This window comes from Canis lupus, chromosome 35, assembly GCF_011100685.1.
Source record: "Canis lupus familiaris isolate Mischka breed German Shepherd chromosome 35, alternate assembly UU_Cfam_GSD_1.0, whole genome shotgun sequence".
Lineage (NCBI taxonomy): Eukaryota > Metazoa > Chordata > Mammalia > Carnivora > Canidae > Canis > Canis lupus.
In genome coordinates this window covers 21347794-21356268 of record NC_049256.1, presented here as the reverse complement: position 1 = coordinate 21356268, position 8475 = coordinate 21347794, and the positions used below count along the sequence as shown (strand labels likewise).

At 43.2% G+C, this 8475-nt stretch overlaps 1 pseudogene; it reads right to left on the bottom strand.

The window, feature by feature from the left end:
* Positions 1–1325: 1325 nt before the first annotated feature.
* Positions 1326–7965, bottom strand: LOC111094033 (annotated as a pseudogene).
* Positions 7966–8475: the final 510 nt, after the last annotated feature.

Below are 8475 nucleotides of genomic sequence, written 5' to 3'. Positions count from 1 at the left end.
ATAAACACACCTCAAAATCATAATGACAAAGAGGAAAATACACATAAAGCACAGAGAGTAGTAACAGGGAAGAGAATGATCATCTGACAAAAACCATTTCTGCTACAACAGTGTGTGTGTAAAAAAAAAAAAACTGTGTGTGTGTGTTGGAGGGGTTGGTTTTTACAGTGCTGTTTCATCATGTTACATAATGGTGATTATGCAAAGTGATTGCTCCACTTTTTATTCATGCCAATTCAACAATGTTGGGTTTTTTTAAAAAAAGATGTTATTTATTTAATTATGAGAGAAACAGAGAGAGAGGCAGAGACATAGGCAGAGGGAGAAGCGTCTGCTCAACCACTGAGCCACCTAGATGCCCTGCCAATTCAACAGTGTTACCACAGAATAGTTTTGCTTTTTTACCACAGAATAATTTTTAATGACCAATTTTTCCATGCCCTGATTTTGGCGGCAGCCAGTGTTCCATTATTTTTGATGCCTGTGGTCCTTCGCTGACTCTGTTAGAATGGAGACTCACAGCTTGGGGAACACCTGCAGGGGCTGAGCCCCTCTTCCAGGGGCTGTCTTCCATGCTCCCACTGTGTACTGACCACAAGTATGCAAGCCTGAAGACTGAATATTAATCCAAGGGGAAATCCAAAGGGTTGTGGCAATGGCTTAGCAGGGAATTCCTGCAGCCACCAGGGCATGTGTTGCACACATGACTACCGCCGGCCGGGGCAAACGCTCTACCCCAGCGGACTATCAATAACTTGGAAGGTTGGTTGTTTTTCTTTTTTGTTTCCACTTAATTTGCAATTATATCAAAGTGAAATGTGTACATGACTTTAAGAAAATCAAGCAATTCTTAAACAATTGAGAAAAAAAAGCACAGCCCTCCAGTCTGTCCCTACCAACCCCTGATTTCCATTCCTCGAATATCCACTTTAAAATCTATTCACTATTTTGTCTTCCTGTTTCTGAATAACCTGCTTCTGCTGTATTGCTTGATTTTCCAGATTTATGTAGATGTCTTGATTCCCCTGACAGAACACCAAAACTCCGCATTTGCAGGAACATCTTCCTACAGACACACACGTGCGCACACACACACAATATCAATTAGTTTTTACTGTGTAACCAAGGACTCCGAAACATATTGGCCTGTGGATCAGCAGTTGAACCAAGTTGAACTTGGCTGGGCTGGACAATCCTTCTGGACTTGGCTGAGCTCATTCATGCAGCTGTGGTCGGTTATGGGGTTGGCTGGGGGGAGGGGGCTGGCTGGTCTAAGTGGTCTCAGCTGGGGTGGCTCTTTCACACTCCATGGATTCTCTCATCCTCTAGCAGACTGTGCTGGGCTTGCTCACACACGGGAGGGTCAGAGTTCGATGGTGCAAAGTGAGAGCACGGGAAGCTTCTTGAGGACCCAGCTCAGAACTGGCTTTCTGGTGCTCCCGCTGCATTCTCACAGAAGGCTGGTTGGGTTTGAGGGAAGGACAAACAAACTCTATCTCTTGACAGGAGATGCTATGCTTTGTGAAAGAACAGGGAGAAGAGTGTTGTGGCCACTCCTACAATCCAGCCCAGTGAATAACATGTATACACGCGTCTTCAGTCCTCCTCACCACCGTCGTCTTTATAGAGCCACCAGCATGTCCTATAGCACCCACCGGAGTGAAGTCAGTATTCAGTATTTGCCCTATTGTAGTGATTGACACCCACGTATGACTAGAGCTCATCCTGGCCTAGGATTATATTTTCTTTTACATACACAGATTTCTGCTCCAATCCTCCGAGCAAATAATTGTCTTGTTTTGAATTGTGTGCTGTGTTTTTCGAATTCAGCTCCAGGGAAGCTCTCTGCAGTAAGCATGCACTTCCTAAGGACCAATGCAACAGATGAATTGCCAGTTGCTTCCCCCACGGCCTTGGATTCATCCCTTCTGAGCCCTCTGTCCTTCTGTTCCAAGCCGAGCTGGGTGTTCTTTGGGCCTGTTACATAGTAATCACTCTGAGGTTCTCTCCGCTTTCTTCTGTAGAGTGCCCTGTTGCTTGGCTAAGAGCATCTGCTTTCTGAGTTTCCTCCTCATCTTGGAGGAACATAACTTCTAGTAGATTCCTGAAAAACAGTGCATGGGAGGCAACTTTTTGAGTCTTCAAATGGCCGAAGAGCAATGCTGTTGCACTTGCAGACTTGTTTGCTCACTTGGAAACTTAATGGGGGAAACCACTTTCTCCAGAGCTGTTCAGGCACTGCTCTTCTACTTTCCAGTATTACTTTTAAGACCACTGAGATCATTCTGAAGCCTGATCCTTTGTCCATCATCAGGTATTCTTCTCTAGAAGTTTCTTGAAGAATCACCTGTGTTACTGGACTTCTGAAAAAACATAGTGCTGTCTGTATCTCATTGGGGGTCTTCTTCCATTCCTGCACTAGGCTTGTTGACTCTGGGTCCAGTAGCTTCCATCTCATTCTGGGACACCTTTTGGGTATCCTTTATAGAGACTCTTATTTTCTCATTTTTCTCTTACTTTAAAACTATTTGTTTTATTTTATTTTTTAAAAAGATTTTATTTACTTATTCGTGAGAGACACAGAGAGAGGCAGAGAGAGAGAGGCAGAGACAGGAGAAGCAGGCTCCATGCAAGGAGCCCGATATGGGACTCAATCCCAGGACTCCAGGATCACGCCCTGAGCTGAAGGCAGACGCTCAACCACTGAGCCACCCAGGTGCCCTCTTAGGCTTCACCCTATAGTCTGGATTCTTCCATATAGTAGTATGAGTTTTCTTGTTTGGAGTTTATGTCGTTCTCCACAGAGCAAGAGAATTGTTTCTTGTAAGCATCATCTTTCTTCCATTCCATTAGGTAATACATGTCCTCTGCCGTGATCTGACCTATGGTATACCTTCAGTGGACTTCTGCATTGAATTCCTTGCTTTCTGAATCATAACCAGGGAGTCATGTGGTCTTGTGAGGGCCTCCAAAACTGTATCTAGCGGTAGTTCTGTCAAAGGCCTGCATTCAAATAGTAGGTGAAACACCAGCTTGACAAGGACAATCCTCCTTGTGATTACCTCTGGTCACCCCCACTTGGCCTTCATAGATCTTGTCTCTGTCAAACCTACTGAGAAGCCTACAGGCCAGCAGTAGGTCAGTATAATATGGGGCAGCATGCTTTGTCAGGCTTTCCATACTTTGGAAGCTCATGAGCATTCACCGCACAGGCTATCATATCCCCTTCCATGTAAACATGAGCAATCTGACAAATAACTTCTCTGTCAGTTACTCGAACTGTTTTGGGGAAATTGTACTTATTTTTGTCCTGGGTTAATAAATGTTTCTGAGCATAATAATCCATTTTATCCTCTTGTTTTCTCCTAGGTTTCACTTGGTATTGCTCAAAGTAGAGTATCTACTTTTAATAAGGACCCATGTCCACAGCTTGCCATAGACCTCTTTTTCTGGAGGTTTTTAAACTTATTTCTCTACATTTCTAATTTAATATTTTATTTAGCCTATTATATTTTTAAATACTGAGAGCTCTTTAAATCTGTTGGATGTTCCTTTTTAAGGGCATTTGGTTCTTTGGTTTAGTGGATACAATATTCTCTCTTATTTCTCTGAGGGTTCGTTTGTTTGTTTGCCTGTTTATTCTTTACATTGTCCCCTGGTCCCTTCATGGTCTCTTCCCTCTGTGATGCTTATTAATTTTGAACTTTGCCTTTTATGATATTTCCATCAAATATATGTTATTCCTTGGATGTTGTAAAAAGCTAATGGCAGTCCAGAGAGTATGGGTAGGATTTGCAACTGATGGGATCCAGGAGGTGGGTCCCCTTCCCATAGTATCTGCATGGGTTTTCTATTGCAGCAGCAGCAAATGACCACAAACTTGGTTCTTTCAAACAACACATTTTATTTATCTTACAGTTCTGGAGAGGTCAGAAGTTTGGTACAGTCTCGCTGGGCTAAAACTAGGGTGTTGGGAGGGCTGCATTCCTTTCTGGAGCCTCTCAGGAAGGATCCATTTTCTTCCTTTTCCCAGCTTCTAGAAGCCACCCATACTCTTTGAGTTTGGGCTCCCTTCCTCCGTCTTCAGAGCTATCAACATTGGGTCAGCTTCTTTCACGTCACATCCCTCTGACCTGTTCTCTCTCTTCTGCTTTTTCAGAACCCTGGTGATTATGTTGGGTCCACCTAGATGACCTGGGACACTCTCCCTATGTCAGGGGCAGCTGATTAGCATAATCTTCATTCCACTGCCGTGTAATTCTGCTTTGCCCTGTACTCTAATACATGCACGGGTTTCAGGGATTGGGACATGGACTAACTATTCTGCTTATCACAGTTACCACAGTATCTGTAGATACTTTCTCTTGGGTCGACCAGTTTACCCAAAACAAAGTCTCCTTTCTCCTGTCAGTGCATTTGCTGGCCTGGCTGCCAGCAGTCTAGGAGCAAGAGTACAATGGTGCTGGTGGTGTCACTGCTAGGTTTGCAGATGCTGCCGCCCTCCCCCGCCCCCTTCCGCTTAGTCTCCATGGCTGTCATATGTCACAGATGCCCTCAGTCATTCCCAGTGGTCCCTAGTCCAGGATCTTCTTGCTCAACCTCTTTTGAGAATACACCTCCTGTCTTATACGAGGTAGGGCAGGGATGCTGTAGGAGATCCTCGGTGGAACTACCACTTCAACAGACTTCCAACCACTCCTCCTGGTTCCAGTCCTGCATACACCCCTTTGGAAGCAGCTGGTGCCACTGCTGCTGACACTATAGACTTCTGTGGCTCTGTTAATCCTGCTTTTTGGCTTCACTTCTCATGGGCTCTTGCCATTCATCTTTCTCTTGCCCTCCTAAGTCACTTATTGCCTATCCATCTGCTCCCTGGCTTTCAAAATATTGCTATTTCCCCTTTTGTCCTCAAAGTCCTTATTGATGTGTGCTTTTTTTCCTTTTCCTTTCTCTTCCTGTCATCTTAATGGGAGTTTGAGAGGGATTGGAGGTAAAGTCATTTTTTTTTTAAATCTTCCATGTTTCCCTGGAAGTCCCTATGGTTTGTTTTTTAGGAGCATTAAGTAATTGTGAAACCAATTATACTCTTTGTGTTCTGCATGACAGTCAGTTTCTGGTAGTTTTCATTAAACACCAGTGACAAGAGTTCAGAAATTTTTGTATTCCCTCTGAAGGAAAAGGAAAAAAAAAAATAATGCAGAGAAGGTGGCAATTACCACGTAGCAATCTCAAAATAGGAATGTCAAAACAGCCTTCTCTGCCTGGGCCAGATTGGTACTCAATAGGGCATTTATATGGATTGCATGAGGCCTTCAATGCACTCCCAGGATTGTGCAGGTCCGAGCTTTCACCCCAGCATCTGAGCACAGGCTCAAGCCTATTGAGTTGGTGCTGAATAAATACTTGGTGAATTCATTAGTTGTTTTTCTGAGTCCAAGCTGGGAAAGCAAACTTCCTATTCTCAACATCTGAAATGAAACGTGAAAGTGCCACAATCGATCCTTTTCAATGAAAGTGAAATAACAAAATCCCCTGGAATCGTCAAATAGAACTTTGCTATCTTATGTCCTAGTGATGCTATTAGAAGTAGATCAGATAAATTATGTCTACAAGATGTGGATTTGATCACCTTCTCGTCCTCTTACATTAATACAGCATCGCTCTCCACCCCTGAAAGCATGAGATTTCATTACTTGTTGGACTCTTGCCTGATAACTTCTGTCCCAGGAATGAAAGCTTGGCCAAATACAATTTTGACAAAGTGTGTGGATGGGGTGGGAACATCACCCAGCTGGAGGCAGGCTGGTGGGTAGAATTCAGTTTCTTTCCCTTAGCACTATGGCTCTTTTCACAAGTACGTGCTGCTTCTTTGGGTGCCAGCAGTTGGTTCCATGTGAATATCTGTGAGAGGTGTTGGGAGCTAGCACTGGGTTACCAGGGGCCTTCAGGCATCTAGCACTTTTCTCAGACCAATGGCCAATACAGCTACTTAGAAGGCTCCAAATGAGGTCATCTGCTGCTCTCAGAAGACTTCTCCTAGCCCTGGGTAATGTCTCCATTGTATTGAGGTTTGTTGACACCTAAGAGCAGCACCTGCATCCAGCAGCACTGTGACACAAAGACTCAGGTTGTGTTAGCAAGGTCTACTTCTGCTCAGAAATGCTACTAATTAGCTTGTTAACACATGACATCCTCACACACACACCTCAGTGCAAAGAACAACCAGTTCAACCCAGGCATAAAAAGCTGACAACAAAAGTGAGAAAGAGTGAATGGTGATGATACATTTTGCTCCTACAGAGTACAAAAAATAATCATCATCATTTGATAAATTGTATATAGTATTGCTTTGTTGTGCCATATTTATGATTCCAAACAGTTGGGTCGCATCTGGAATGTTGGTGACTGAGAAAACAGAAGGGGAGGGAAAAATATATTTTTAATCTGTTCTGCAAAGATATGAAAGGAATGGAAGGGATACTCCACTAGCTTTGTGACCTTGGGCACAATCTTGCATCTCCTAAGACCTCAAATTTTCTCATTTATAAATGAGGGGACTGGATTACTTATATATTGAGCTAAGAGGTTTCTTTCAATGTTAAAACCTGAGATTCTAAGTTGGGCCACTTTACCTAAAGCGCCAAGGAGGAGAACCTGTGAAAAAGCACATCTCCCATTACATCAGGATTTGTTATAGCCAAGTCTGATTTAGCACCGTTCACATACAGGTGTCAGAAATTTATAATAAGCAAGAAATACACTGAAAGGTTGAGTAGAAAGCGGCAACACATTGTTTTTTTTTTTTAATAGCAATATTATTGTTTGAAGAGCTCTGTGCTTTGGGACATTGCCATCTACCAAAGAACATGTTGGTCATATTTTCTGTTTTCTTTTTTTAAAGATTTATTTGAGAGGAGGGGGTGGGGCAGAGGGAGAGAGAGAGTCTGAAGCAGACTCCTCACCGAGTGCAGAGCACAATGCAGGGCTTTATCTCACTACCCCAAGATCATGACCTGAGCCAAAACCAAGAGGTAGTTGCTCAACCCACTGAGTCACCAAGGTGCCCCTCATATTTATTTTTTCATTTCATTATCCCAACTACAACGTTGTAAACTGTCACTGTGACTAGCCCACCTGTCAGCTCAAGACTTGGAGATTTCTAAACCCCATAGAAAGACATTGGTATGGCCTGACACTGTTCTTCTCAGCACACATGTCATCTTATTCCTCATTCTCTCAAGCAAAACCCACTTCTTAGACTCAGGGAGACACACAACATGAAGGAATGTTTCTTTACAAACATTCTGAAAGCTAAAGTTCTCTTTTGTGGGTGGTAGGTGAAAGCTCAATGTTTGGTTACCCACAACCTTATGGCAGAGATGAATATTCCATTCCACTTCCCCCCACTTTTCCATGGCACAATGAATATTCCTGATGGATAGAGGAATAAGTGGGCTGACACGACTGTGCTGAGACAACTGGCCTAGGAGCCTCAAGGGGAGTTCAAAGCCTAATCATGTTGTTAGCCAAGTAGGTGGGTGGTTTGGGGTGAATCACTTTCCCTTCTGGATGTCAGTTTCTCTACCAGAACGTAATGCCCATGTCACTGCATTATTGGCAAGGATTTCCTTGGGTGGTTTGCTCTGTGGAATAATGATGCCAGACTAGAATTTTCTTTTTTGCTTTCTTCTTTCAAATTCCTGGCAATAGCTCAAATAAAGAGAGGTATTATTACTAAAATTTCATTTTAATGTGTTAGTTGCCATAAACAAAATTAGCTGTAGTTGAGGAATGAAGGTACCATGTGATCAAATTCTACATCTCCTATGCTTTGAAGTTAGCTACTGATAGTCTGAAAAGCCAGGACACATTACATTCGAGCTTCCATAACACGTTGTGGTTTTTGTCTTGTTCCTGCTTCAGTTCTCTGATACTCCTTGCCCTTCCAGAGTATTTGAACTGCATTATGGGCACAGTCTCTGCTCTCAACAAGAAGGAAATATGACCATTAGTGAACAATTTTGATCTTCCTCCTCTCCCCTTTAATGATTTGTAAGATATTCTTTTTTAAAGATTTTATCTATTTATTCATAAGAGGCATACAAAGAGAGGCAGAGATAGAGGCAGAGGGAGAAGCAGTCTCCCTGAGGGGAGCCTGATGCAGAACTCGATCCCAGGATTCTGGGAACATGACCTAAGTCAAAGGCAGACAGACACTCAACCGCTAAGCCACCCAGGTACCCCTGTAAATTATTCTTATCCAGGCAGAGTATCAGTTTGGTTCTTGCGTGAGGGATCCTTGTAAATCTCCACACTCTGTCCTATCCTATGACTATATTCACTTGGGATTAGGTTTGGCCAAGAACAATGAAACACTAAATCATGAAGACCCACACAAGACAGAAGCCTTATTTCTCATGTCTAAGAAGTCTGGAGATAGGCAGTCTAGAAATGCGTCTTCAGAAAGTCATCACA